This window comes from Cavia porcellus, unplaced genomic scaffold (assembly GCF_034190915.1).
Source record: "Cavia porcellus strain 051 isolate PalLab524CR breed Dunkin Hartley unplaced genomic scaffold, mCavPor4.1 scaffold_10, whole genome shotgun sequence".
NCBI lineage: Eukaryota > Metazoa > Chordata > Mammalia > Rodentia > Caviidae > Cavia > Cavia porcellus.
This window is the reverse complement of record NW_026947493.1, coordinates 30,125,969-30,138,473: the sequence shown is the minus strand read 5'-3', so window position 1 is coordinate 30,138,473 and position 12,505 is coordinate 30,125,969. Positions and strand designations below refer to the sequence as shown.

Here is a 12,505-nt window from a genome sequence, read left to right as displayed (position 1 = left end):
AAAATACCCCCTTGTAAGAGACAGGAGAAGGGAACAAATGTGTCAACAGTACCATAGAGAAAGTCTGGGACAGGAAACTGATTGTGATTAGGGTGAAGACCAGATAATAGTTGTAGGTTACAGAGGGAATACATGCAAACGTAAGCTAAAAACACATCTATACTTAAGATTTTATTAGAAAAGGTGATTTAATAAGGGGAGAGAGACTACTGCCATCTAAGGCAGCTCTGACCTTAAGATGTGAAGGTGTCTCAAAAGTCAGGCAGAAAGGGATTTTCTTTTACAGGAGGAGGAAACAGGAGTATATAAAATAGTTGTGGGGAAGTGGGATGAGCAAGTGGCCTGATAAGGCAACTGAGGAGGAAAAGCATTCTCTAAAATCAACCACTTCTGGAGAGGGATCATTAAAGAGGTGATGTTCTGCACTTGGATGCTGAAGGCCAGGTCACAGTTCAAGAATACGAAAAAAGGAAAGGTGCCATCGGAGTTAGTAAATAATACACTCAGGGAGTGTGGGAGCTCCGCTTCGGGCTATGTCAAGGAGGTCTTATGAGGGGGTTCTTAAGTAGGTTTGTCCAAGTAATACAGAAAATGGCAGCTCTTAGCAAGGCATGGTGGTGCACACCTGCACCTCCAGCACTGTGGGAGGGTAAGGCAGAGGCTTTTCCAGCCTTGGCAACTTACTGAGTTCTGAATGAAAATATATATCAATATGAAGACCCTCGGTTCAATCCTCAATACCACCAATACAGAGAGTGAGAAAAGGAAAGGGACAGAGACAGAGAGACAGAGACAGATACAGAGTCAGACAGAAAGAGAGGTAAGGGAAGGAGGGCTCTTTACAAGAACACAAAAAGTATAGAATTTCTTTATCTAATACTATTTTCCAAGGTTGCTGGACTCAGGTAAGCAAATATTAACATAAATTGTTTTATATTATTTTTCAGCATTTCAATGTATATTTCTCTACATATGTTATATATTTATATAGCCTTCAATATGTTGAATATAATACTGGACTATATATCTTGCAGTATTTTTAAGAATAGAATCTATAAAATCATATTAAAACAATTACTCTTACTTTTTCCTACAAAAGAAAACAAACAATAGAGAGTCAAATCTGCCATTAACCCATGGAGTGAGAAGAGGAATGGTCTTAACTTTTCTTGAGGATTGCAGAATGTATTTTTTTTTAGTTCTTTTGAACTCTTTTTCAGTATGTCTTACTTACCTTTGCTTGTTGCTGAGACAAAATACCTGACACCCAAAGTTAAAGGAGGAAAAGTTTATTTTGGCTCATGCTTTATAGAGGCTTTAGTCCATAATCAGGTGGAACCATGGTAGCGTGACTTGGCAGATGGGCATTGTAGAGGAGAAACAGGTAACAGCAGACACAAGGCAGCAAAACCAGGCAACTGAGAGTAGCAGCTTCTTTCTGTCCCTTTTACATTGCACCCAGGTTACCTTAGGATGGGCAGCACTCACACTCAGGGTAGAGTACCAGTAAGTCTACCCAGAACTACACCAAACATAACCAGTGAAATAATTTAGTAATCACATATCATCAAACCCAGCATTACATACTCTAGATCCAGCCTCCTCTGAAAAGTCCCACCTATAACTGGGTAAGTCTCTGGGGGGAAGACAGATAGGCCCAAACCATAATACAATGGTTAAAATTTTTTATTTATAACCTAAAATATAATAAAGACCATAAAATTACATGTACACAAAATTAAGGCTAATAATAGAATCAAGAAATTGATCACTCATTTCTTCATTTCATTATTTCTTTTCTTTGAAGAGAGATGCAAGGAAGGAATCTGAGTGGTTAAATTTGTCAGTGGATTTCTAATTTAGTGATACATTTCTGTTATATACTCTTTGATACCATTATTGTTTGCTTATGTATACTGAATGTATATGCATAAGCATGTGCCAGGCATCCCACAAGCCACATTATGTATAATTACTATAGATCCCTACACAACCTATTGAGAGCAACGCTATTGTTAAGAAGTTTCATATAAATACTTGCACTTTCTTGATCTAGTGATAATAATTATGTAATACTAGTTTTCAAGCGCAGAGATTTCATGCCAAAAGGTGGATGTACTTATACATATATGATCAGTATAAGTACACAGATACAAATATATGTAAAATATAATCTTGGAAGTAATGTCTCAGGAATCAAATAGAGACTATACACATTTTTATCTTAAAGGGCAGGAAGCTCATGGTTTGATTTGATGATCAGCATAGAACTAAAATGATTTCACCCGAACATTTCTATATAATTGAGAACATGCTGTTTATGCTATGAGTGAAAGATCAATTAGCTTGATCTGTTTATTGTGCTTACTGTAAAAAGCAGACAGTATATGTGGATTCTTTGTTAGGCAGTAAAGGGAAAAATTGTCTTCATGGTAGAAACAATAACAGTGAAAAAAATAACACACAGTAATAACAATTAGAGCAACAATAAAACTACAGCATTGACATTGACTGCTTGCAAAGTGCTTACTAAGGATGAGCTGCTTATTTTATTATCAAATTTCATCCTTCCAATGAGTGGGTCTCATGATTTCCACTTACAGATGAAGAAATAATATAAATAATTAAAAGCCACACAGTAAACAAAAATGGGAACCAGGAATTGACCCTAGGAAGTCTGAATGCAGAGCAAGGCAGGGCCCTGCTAAACAATTAGATTAAGTGCCACCTTCAAACTAGTTACCTAGTGATAATTATCTCATTTCTCAGTGCCTTTTGTGGTAAAGCAATGGTCTCATCTATAAAGAACAATAGAATGAACCTGGCAAAAAGTTTTGGAAGTACTATAATAAAAGTGATGGTAATAGTAATAATTCTAGAAAGGCGCAACAATAAGAACACTGCTAAAGCCACCACCAATGATCTGCTGGGCACAGTGCTGCAGGTATTACATACTTTTTTCCCTACTCCATTTCCTTTCCTTCATTTGTGCTGAAAAATATTTTACATGGAAAAAGCAATTCATTTTGGCATAAATAAATGAAGAAACAAATAAATGAAACAACAGAGTATGTTGTAGGTATAGAGAAAGTATGCATAGAAGTCACTCCAAATTCCCAGTGACACAGAGGATATAATCACACTGCATATCAAACTCAAGCCACCTACTATGAAGTATCCCATCCAAGTGAAATATAATACAACTGTTGCTTTGGGCATTACAAATGGGACCCAGTAAAAGACACTGTATTAATTATACTGTTTTCCATGGAACTTTTCTAAGGTTGCACAGAACGGTAAGACTGTAGCACATTCATGATGAAACTGTCAAAGAAGACTAGACTTGAGGGACCTTTGGGAGAAAAGAGATTTGAAAATAATGTACTGCCAGCTCGTAGTTCAGACATGCCTGTCTCTGAAAGTATGACCACATTATTGATTCTCCAAGGAAGAAAAGAAATATGACTTTGTCCCTTAACCGACATCAAAGTTACAGTGCTATGTAATAGTGTCCTAAAGCTTTTGCAAATATTGTTACTCAGATACAGAGTTTTGAATGTCCTAGGAAAGAGCCAGATGGACCGGATTCAAGATGCCGTGGTCAACTGGCATGGAAAACATTCAAGCCGTGAGTTGGAGCTGGCTAGGGAGGGCCACGAGGGTAAATAAATATTCACAATGGACAATATTTACAATAGACCTTGAGGTTCTCTGAAAACTGAGAAATCAAGACTGTTCACCTTCCCATACACAGATCCGAAACTATGATTAATAATTGTAGTGAGGTCACAGAGAACATGAATTAAAAAATATAACTGCGATATAAGGACATTGCCACTTCAAAGAACAACTTCTGATTATTTGTCTAAGATTTTATTGATTAATATAAAGCAGCAGAGTACAAGAGACACTTCTGAGCATTTGTTACCTAGCGTACCCTTCAAATGCCTAACTCTAAAAAAATACGCTGCCAAATATTATAAGGAACTGGTAAAAAAAAAAAAGGTGCAATTTCTCAAATGAAAAGGTACAATAAATATTTACAGAATATGCTTAATGAAAGTACAGAAATAAAAACTAAAAAGTAAGTGATTCAGAAATGGCATTTCTAATGGGAAGTTTTATTTCAATTTTGCTTTTTAATTAGAAAGAAGAAAAAGATCAAACTATGCCAGGTGCTATTTATTTATTTACATAAGTATAGCTGAATCATAAAATACAGGATCACAAAGAGAGCTGAACTGATTATACAAAGCATATATTTTCTGTGCACTACAAACAACCATAAGCCCTTGAGCAGTTCCCACAGCTGCCTAACATCAAACATTAATCACTCAATTTAGTATCTATCAACAAATTTGGGATACCTCCAAAGAGGTCTGATAGGTTAGGCAAAGAAAACACTGTGTACCATCAGATCTTCCACTGATGACTAAAAATCTATAGGTCAGAGAGGAGCAGGCTTTGATGTCACTTTCATTAATTATTTAAAGTAATATTCCAGATGCTAGTAAATCCTAACAACTACACACACATACCCATTTATGCTTCAAAGAATTGCTTTTGATAAATAAAACCAAAGCACTACTCTTTGTCCAAAAGGATGGCAGGTAATAATACATATTTTATCTTTCACTGAGCAGCTTCTCATCAATAAATTTAGATTTAATTATATATTTTGGGTCAACTTAAGCAACAGATGAGAATTCAGCTCTCATGTGCAGCACATTTTTGATCCCTATTCAGTATCAGCTAATTTATCCCTGAAATCATCTCTGATTACCTAGTTAGTGCTGATACAGAGCTTATGCTAAGCATGTCATCCATAACTAGTACTAATGATATGGTTTCATCTTTAATCTGTTGTTTTTATGATACTACAATATATTTCAAGCCTATATGGAAATAGACTAGAAAACCAATTTTGATGTAGCTTGCAGAAATGTATAATTCATGTCTTAGTTTAATACTATAGTACACTTTCATATCTATTATTTGGAAACATATAACAGATAATATACAATTTCATATTACATATTTCTGTATGTATCACTGTAATTTTAAAAATTAGACCTCTAGAAAACCCTAAAAAGTTAACAAATTAACAAGACTACCTTAAAAACTAAAACTTAACAATAATGACAAAAATGAACAATGTTAAGGGTAAATTAAGTGTTCAAATTTCTAGTCATAAATTTCTCAAGTACAATGCTAATGTTTAAAAATTATTATTGCCTATAATTTCTTTACACCACTAAAATTTCTCAGTATGAAGTTAGTGTTAATCAAAACTACTGCTCTACTGCTGCTCTCAAGGGAGAGCACACATTGTAATGATGGATTGGCCATTTTTCAAAAACTTCCAAAGCACCTGATTTAGATGGACTCAAACAATGTCTAGCCAAATAACCCAATCACAAATAAAATGGTTCATCATGAATATAAAGTCTATGATAAATCAGAGTTAAGAAATTCCTGTTTGCCAGAAACTTGGCTAATCTCTTATGGCTGAATTCTCCAAGTGACTTTTGGAAAGATTTAGTGAACTGGCCTCAGGTAACCAGGTTTTAAGGGAGGAAGACTGAGCTCAGCCAGTTAAACCAGCACACTACTCTGTTATCTCTTGGTCCTCAGCATTTGAAGACACAGTTGTAAAAGCTATATAAGCAAGGAAGAACAGACCAAGAAAGGTACAGAAACCAGTTAAGAGAGAATAAAAAACTGATTCTGGCTGGCCTCTGAAATTGCACAATTCCCACATTTAATTACTGCTCAGCATCAAAAACATAAACTGTGGACATATTTTCCAAGTAGGAGAAGGCAACAATGGACAGAATTCGGTGTTCTTCTCTAAGCACCTGGAAGGCTTACCTCTGATGCCACATTTTCTCAAGATTGTTTGAAGAGTATGGAGATCGTAAGCACAGAAATTAATAAATATAGTTGTATAGACTGCTACAGACTGAAAGTAATCTATCTTGAACTTGCCTCTCAGTTATTTGATACTTGGAGCTTGCTGTAGTACCTGTCTATCTCAAACTTGCCAATGTAGAGGAATAACCCTATCATAAATTTAAAACACTCCATCATCACATTTTATAGCAAAATAGTGTGTCTCAAGTTTAGCTCATGCCCTGACAAGTCAGAGAAAATGAAGTCTTTAATGCCAAGTTATTTGTACAGCAATCTCTCCTCCTAATTCCATCTCCCTTTTTCTGCTATCTCAAAGATATAACCAGGTGACAAAATTGAAGTTCATTACCCAGAGAATCTGTATTGCCAGCCAAAGCAAATAGATTTTAGATGAACCATCTAAGGGCCCGTTTAAAATGCCAAGTATTAGAGGTTTTTTATTCAACTATTTACAAGACTGTGAAGCCAACCTTTTGTGATGCCAATGCAAATGTTCTAAGGAGGTAGGCAAGACTGGAAAAACACCGGACAGAGCCACTGGCACTGCCCAAAGTATAAAGACAAATGAAATATCCTTTGACTTCATTATGAAACCTTGTAAATGATCAGGAAACCAGAGTGGGCCTCTTGCCAAGCAATCTTTTGATTCCCTTAACTTAGGAGAAGTCTGGGGGTGGTCCATGATGTACTCACTGAGTTACTGTTTATTTTCCTAGCAGAGTTTTAGGCATTATGCATTGCCATGGACCTGGCTGTAGCACTATTTTAAACCTGTCTCACATTTGCTATGATTTATGGTTTACCTTTGATTCTGCAGTTTAGGAATACTTAGAGCAAGGTTTTAATCTACTTTTCCTTTAACTTGGATTCCATGTAGCCCTTTATTTATTTATCTAACATTCATCATAGACCTATCCAGAAACAACTTTCAGGAAGGGGCAGACATGTAGAAGCTGGCAATGCTGCTAGGGTAGGAAACTGTAGGTTCAGGCATTAATTCTGAGTTTGGTGGCTCATGGAAAAGTCTGGGAATCTGGGGGAGAGGCCCAGGAGAAGTAGAATGTTAGGATTCAAGTCAGAGCCATATATATGTACTGCAGAAATATTATTTGAGTATTTTAATAACCAGTGTGACTAACCAACTTCATTACAGATAATCAAGTTCAAGACCCCTATTTAGGCAACTTACTAAACAATATGCTATGTAACAAATAAAATGGAAAATGCAGGTTATATCATAGCTTTATTAAACAGTTTTGTTAAAAATGTATGAGCTAATATGTATTTACTGGTGGGGAATGATTGAGCCAGAGATCAGCCACATATTTGGAGCTACAGCAAGGCCAGCCTCAAGAACACAGAGTGCCAGAGGCGAGCCATGTGAACAAATTGTTGGGACTAGAGCAAAACCAGTCCTGCAGGTGTCCTGTCTTGGTGTTACTCCCTGTTAACTACAGCACAGATAGATCAGAGAATGTTTCTTTCCAGCATCTCAGAAAAACACTGGGATCTTGCACTTTTGGCTCTGTCACGTGCTTCCTCCTGTTTACTGTGAATAAATAAAGACACAGACCATGCTAGGTTCTCACTGCCTCTCCACCAGAAAGGTCAGGGCTCACCAGGCCCCAGCTTTCCTTTTATTATCTCCCTTTGCCTCTCCTCAGGACTCCATTAGCTGTGGGTCACTGCAGTTTCTAGAAAGAAAGTTTTTAATATTTAGTTTCTCTAATAAGAGTTTTACTGTACTATAGATGATCATTTTTTGTGGATTCTGAATAACTAATAATATTTAACTCTGACGGGCAAGTTCATCAAGTCCAAAGATCTAACACAAAACCAGGTGTCTAATAGCTAGAAGTAAAATCAAGGCTTGATGCCAACATTTTATATAAAACATGGATCTATGGAGATTTTCCTCAATCACTTAAATGACTGTAAATGAATAAAATCTATTTCACCTTTGGTAGTCTCTCTTCTCTTTTAATTCATATATAGTAATTTCCTGACTTTTGGATGGTAGAGTTGTGAACTGTGATGGGTATACCATATAAGATTCACAACTGTACTATATAATACTCATTTTGTTAGATTATGAACAAATTCAATCTGAGAATGTTTTTGCAGGACAGAACTGACTCAGACATTGGGGGCTTACTATATTAGAAACTTTCTGCTACATGAAGAAAGGACATTCATGATGTGTCAAGGATGGAACAAGACTGTGGGGAACCACCCAGACAGAGTCAAAGCTCAGGGCAGGTAAGGATGAGTCCAGACAGCCCTGAGGACATGATATCATTGTCAGTGCAGGTGCACATCAGGGCATAATTATATAACCATGAATTATCAGTGCACAATGCAGCCAGCATGTAAGAATGTAAATAAGTGATAACAACCTGTATAAAAAATATACAAGAAAAATACAGATGACTCTGTTCCATTTTGCCTGCTGCTGTTGTTGATATCTTGCACATGTGCGTTCTTTAAGCTGGTGACCTCACCCACAAAAATATTCTTTGGGCCCTCCCAAGCAGGTGGATGAAGATGATAGTAAAAGGATTAGTATTCTAAGTAAGCACATGAACAATGCAAGGCATATCAGAAAATGAACATTTTTAACCATATAGAATAGATAATGCTTGTTACCAAAAAAAAAAAAAAAATGATTTTCAGGGGTACCAGGAATTAAACTCAGGACCTTGGGCTTGGAAAAAAATGAATCATAATCATCTTTAGACAAATATCATTGTTACCTCCCATAACAAAAGACAAGAGTTTTAACATAAAAGTACCTTTCATTTTATTTCTTTCCTTAAAGAAACGAAGCTCAAGTTATAAGTCACACGAGTACAAATCATCTTTACAAGTCACAGAAACTCACATACAATTTCATTAGACAACATAAAGATAATCTTCATATGTGGGAAAACAATCACTGGCTTCCACCACAGTTCAGTTTAACAGAACACACATCTTTCTCCCTTTATCAGTGTTGGGATTTTGAAAAACACATTCAGTTAAACAAGGATACTACAAGGGAGATACAACTGGAGTTTCCTAAATGTAGTTTACCTGCACCTGGCCCAGATAGTGTGGCGCACTTACCACCCCTGCATATAGGCATAGTAACTAGACCTACCTGTGCCCACCTCTCTAATTACTCACATCTGCTTCTACCATACTCCTACTAAGATATCCACTGGAACAGCTTAAAGATTCTGTGTACATCTGAATTACTATAACAGCCTTTTAAAGTATTCTTATAAAATAGTCAATATGCTAATTTTTGAGGCTCCATAACCTAATTTTCATTAGGTGCATTCTCATTTTTTTTCTTTTCTTTCTTTTTTTTTTTTTTTAACTTTTGGCAGGAGGACCTGAGCCTAGTTTCATAACAAAAAGGTGTCTACACTCACAGATGGCCAGAAAGCAGGAGGAAGTCCTTCTATTTGAATCTCCCAGATACACAGCTTGAGACTCAAAACCAGTCATCTGCTTGGCAATTTTATTATTCAGAGTAATAAGTGTAATAGACCTCTGTGTTCTTCAAGCATAAATAAGAGGCAGGAATCAACCTCCCAACTTTCACAGTTGTTTACTTTTGATGGAAATGGGAAATGATTACAAAGTGCTGTGGCAAGGTCAAGTTCTAAATCTGTCTATGAAACAAACACAAAAGAACACTATTCTACCAGCAATTAGCTAATTTCAGTCTAAAATGATCAATATCCATGTTCTTTGAGTTGTTTTTTTGGCTCTGTGTTTATGGAGCCAAGAACGACAACAACAAAAAGCCAATATGATCAATGAAATGTTCTGATATCTAGTATTGAAAGGAAACAAAATGTTGCATTAGGCATCATTACTGCTTTAAGTAAAGACATATAACGAAATGTTTTATTGCTGTCACAAACAAGCAATTAACTACTATCCTAATATTGCCTGCAAGCCATTACATTTTATTTTAAATTAGCATGTATTTCTAACAACTCATTATACAGTTAACTATAATTATCCCCCTATTACAAAAGTGGGAACCAAGAAATTCTAAGTTTATTTTCCCTGAGGCCAAAATTATATACTCAGGCCTGGGTATCTCTGCAAAACCTTTTGCTCTCACTCAACAAATTGCTAATGGGGGGAATTCCGCAGATAAACCAGCATCAAAGATTCAGGAAGCAATTTTATTACTATGTCTTGCTTGATTAATACAAAGAAAAATGTAATTAAAGTTTCTTGTCTTCTCTCTCCTACTAATCCAAGTATTAATAAATCAAGTATTAATAACAGTAAATATTGAACACATATTTTGTTCAAAACCTCTCGCATAAATTTAATAAATCCTCACTGTTTCATAAGTGAGTACACATGTATGAAGATGTTGAATAACTAGCGTAGTGTTATGGCATGAGTGTAGTTTTCTCCCACAAAACCTTGATGAGATCGGATCCACAATATTTAGAGGTAGGTAGGCCTTGAACAAGTGATTAGGTGAGAGCCTGCAAGAGCGTTCTCCAGGGACCACTATGATATAAAGTGAGGTCAACCCCCATGTTTTGTCTTTTATAGATGTTCCTGTTTGCTCTTCCTCTCTCTCTATCAGGAATTGAAGTAACATAAGTCCCTTCCCATAAGTAGCTGTCTGGTCTTAGACTTCCCAGCAACCTGGAACAATGAGCCACAATAAACCTCTTTCCTATATTCACTACCCAGTCTCAGATGTTCTTCTATAGCAACATATAACAAAGATTCAAGCAGCAGAACTGATTTTCTACACAAGGTAATCTGGCCCAGGCTTTGACCTTTGTTCTACATTTTCTGTTTCTGGAAACAAAAGATTTACAAAAGAATTACAAAGGAAAGAATTTTGATATATTAAGAAGCAATAAACTAAATATCCTTCCTGAAAAGTATGCAACCTCCACCTTTGTGATCCCTGCTGATGACTAAGTAGAAAGCAATCTGCTAGATTAACAGTAAGTCTACAAAACCAAATGGCACTACGGTTCACTAGAAACAGGTTGTAAAACTTACAAACTCAACTCAAATTAGAAAAGCAAACAACAGTCAACTAAAATGTGATTTTAAAATTAAGCCATAGCAAACTAGTCCAGTTACATTTCCACAACTAATTGGAAATAATTCATTAATAAGGCAAAATAGTCAACCAAGCTGAAAGAGTTTCTCTTCTCTTTTCTCTCTCTCTCCCTATATCTCTCTCTCCCTCTCTCTCAATATACACACATGTGTGATCATGTCAACACACACAAACTAGGAACCCTTACAAAAAGCAAGATTATAATACAAATGCTGACACCATCAACCTCATAATGTTTCATGCTAACGCTATAATTATATATTATAATTGCATACTAGGAGGAAAAACTGCCAACCTGAATAAAAACATAATAACTAGAAATAGTCAGTCAGAATTCTTGCACTATTGAAAATGCATATGAAACACTATTATCTTCAGTCACAGCCAGAAGATGTCAGACAATCAATTCATATAACATGCCAGCTTAATAAAATCTGCATACAAAATTTATGAATGTAATAATATTCTTTTTTATCACAAGTTATTAATGGTCAATTTAATGAACATCTACAGCTAGAGTACTTTGGGTCTGTATGATATTTTAATCATCTTTAGCCATGTTTTAAATGAATTTCATTTTATAACATCAGCTATTCAAGATAAGAAAGCCTTTACATGAGAACTAAAATATTTGATCTAGGTTACCAATTTTATCTTTATGTTATTATTGATTTTCTTAAAATTTATTACAACAGAAACAGAACTAAATGTTCCAATATAGTAATATTTGCTTTAATGTCTATATTAAAATACAAAACTCTTTCTTTAAAGTTGCATAACATGTTCAGTTAGTTTGAAACTTCCCTTCTATTCCCTTTACAATAAAGAACTTTCTAATCTTTTACACACAAAACTATTTTGCTCAAAGATATTATCCTCCAAAAATAGGAATGTTGACCCAATGGACATAAATATTCCTGGAAATTAACGTGTCATGGTCTCTGTTTTACTTATTTCCATTCAGTGATTGACATATTATTTTAAAAGCTATTGTTTTCAATTTTGCTAATAGATTCTTGGCTAGAACTAAACTCTACCATCGGATGTATATTAAGGAAATATTCAACACTTAAGAAAGCTGAATTATTATAGCATTATATGGGAATGTAGATGTTCAGCATTTAACATACTGACAATTGAGTGTTTTGCATAATTGAGCACTAGAAAGTTTGGCATAAATCTATATTTGACCTTGGGAGTTATAAAAATTTGGATATATAGTAAAAAGCTAAGCAATTAGATTGTAAGTACTCCTTAAGATGCAAAAATAGGCCGGACTGTAAGTCCACTACAATCACCATTGTACTGGTCAACTTTCCATTACTATAACAAATATTTGAGATAAGTCAATTTACAAATGTAAAAAGGTTTATTTTGACTCAGGCTTTCAGAGATTTCAGTCCATGCCCTCCTGGTCCTGTTTCTTTGGGCTTGAAGCACAGCAGTTCATCATGGCAGCATGTGCTTGGTGGAACAAAGTCTCTCATGCTATGG

At 35.4% G+C, this 12,505-nt stretch overlaps 1 protein-coding gene and 1 long non-coding RNA gene across 17 annotated transcripts in view; both read right to left on the bottom strand.

The window, feature by feature from the left end:
* Positions 1 to 12,505, bottom strand: part of Fhit (fragile histidine triad diadenosine triphosphatase) — a 1,402,288-nt gene that overhangs the window by 661,456 nt on the left and 728,327 nt on the right. The window lies entirely within an intron of this gene.
* The window catches only part of LOC134477864 (uncharacterized), a 39,756-nt gene that overhangs the window by 16,949 nt on the left and 10,302 nt on the right, over positions 1 to 12,505 (bottom strand). Inside the window, exon 3 of the long non-coding RNA XR_010050109.1 lies at positions 1 to 12,505. This exon is cut by the window's left edge and continues 16,949 nt beyond it. This is a non-coding gene — a long non-coding RNA (uncharacterized LOC134477864).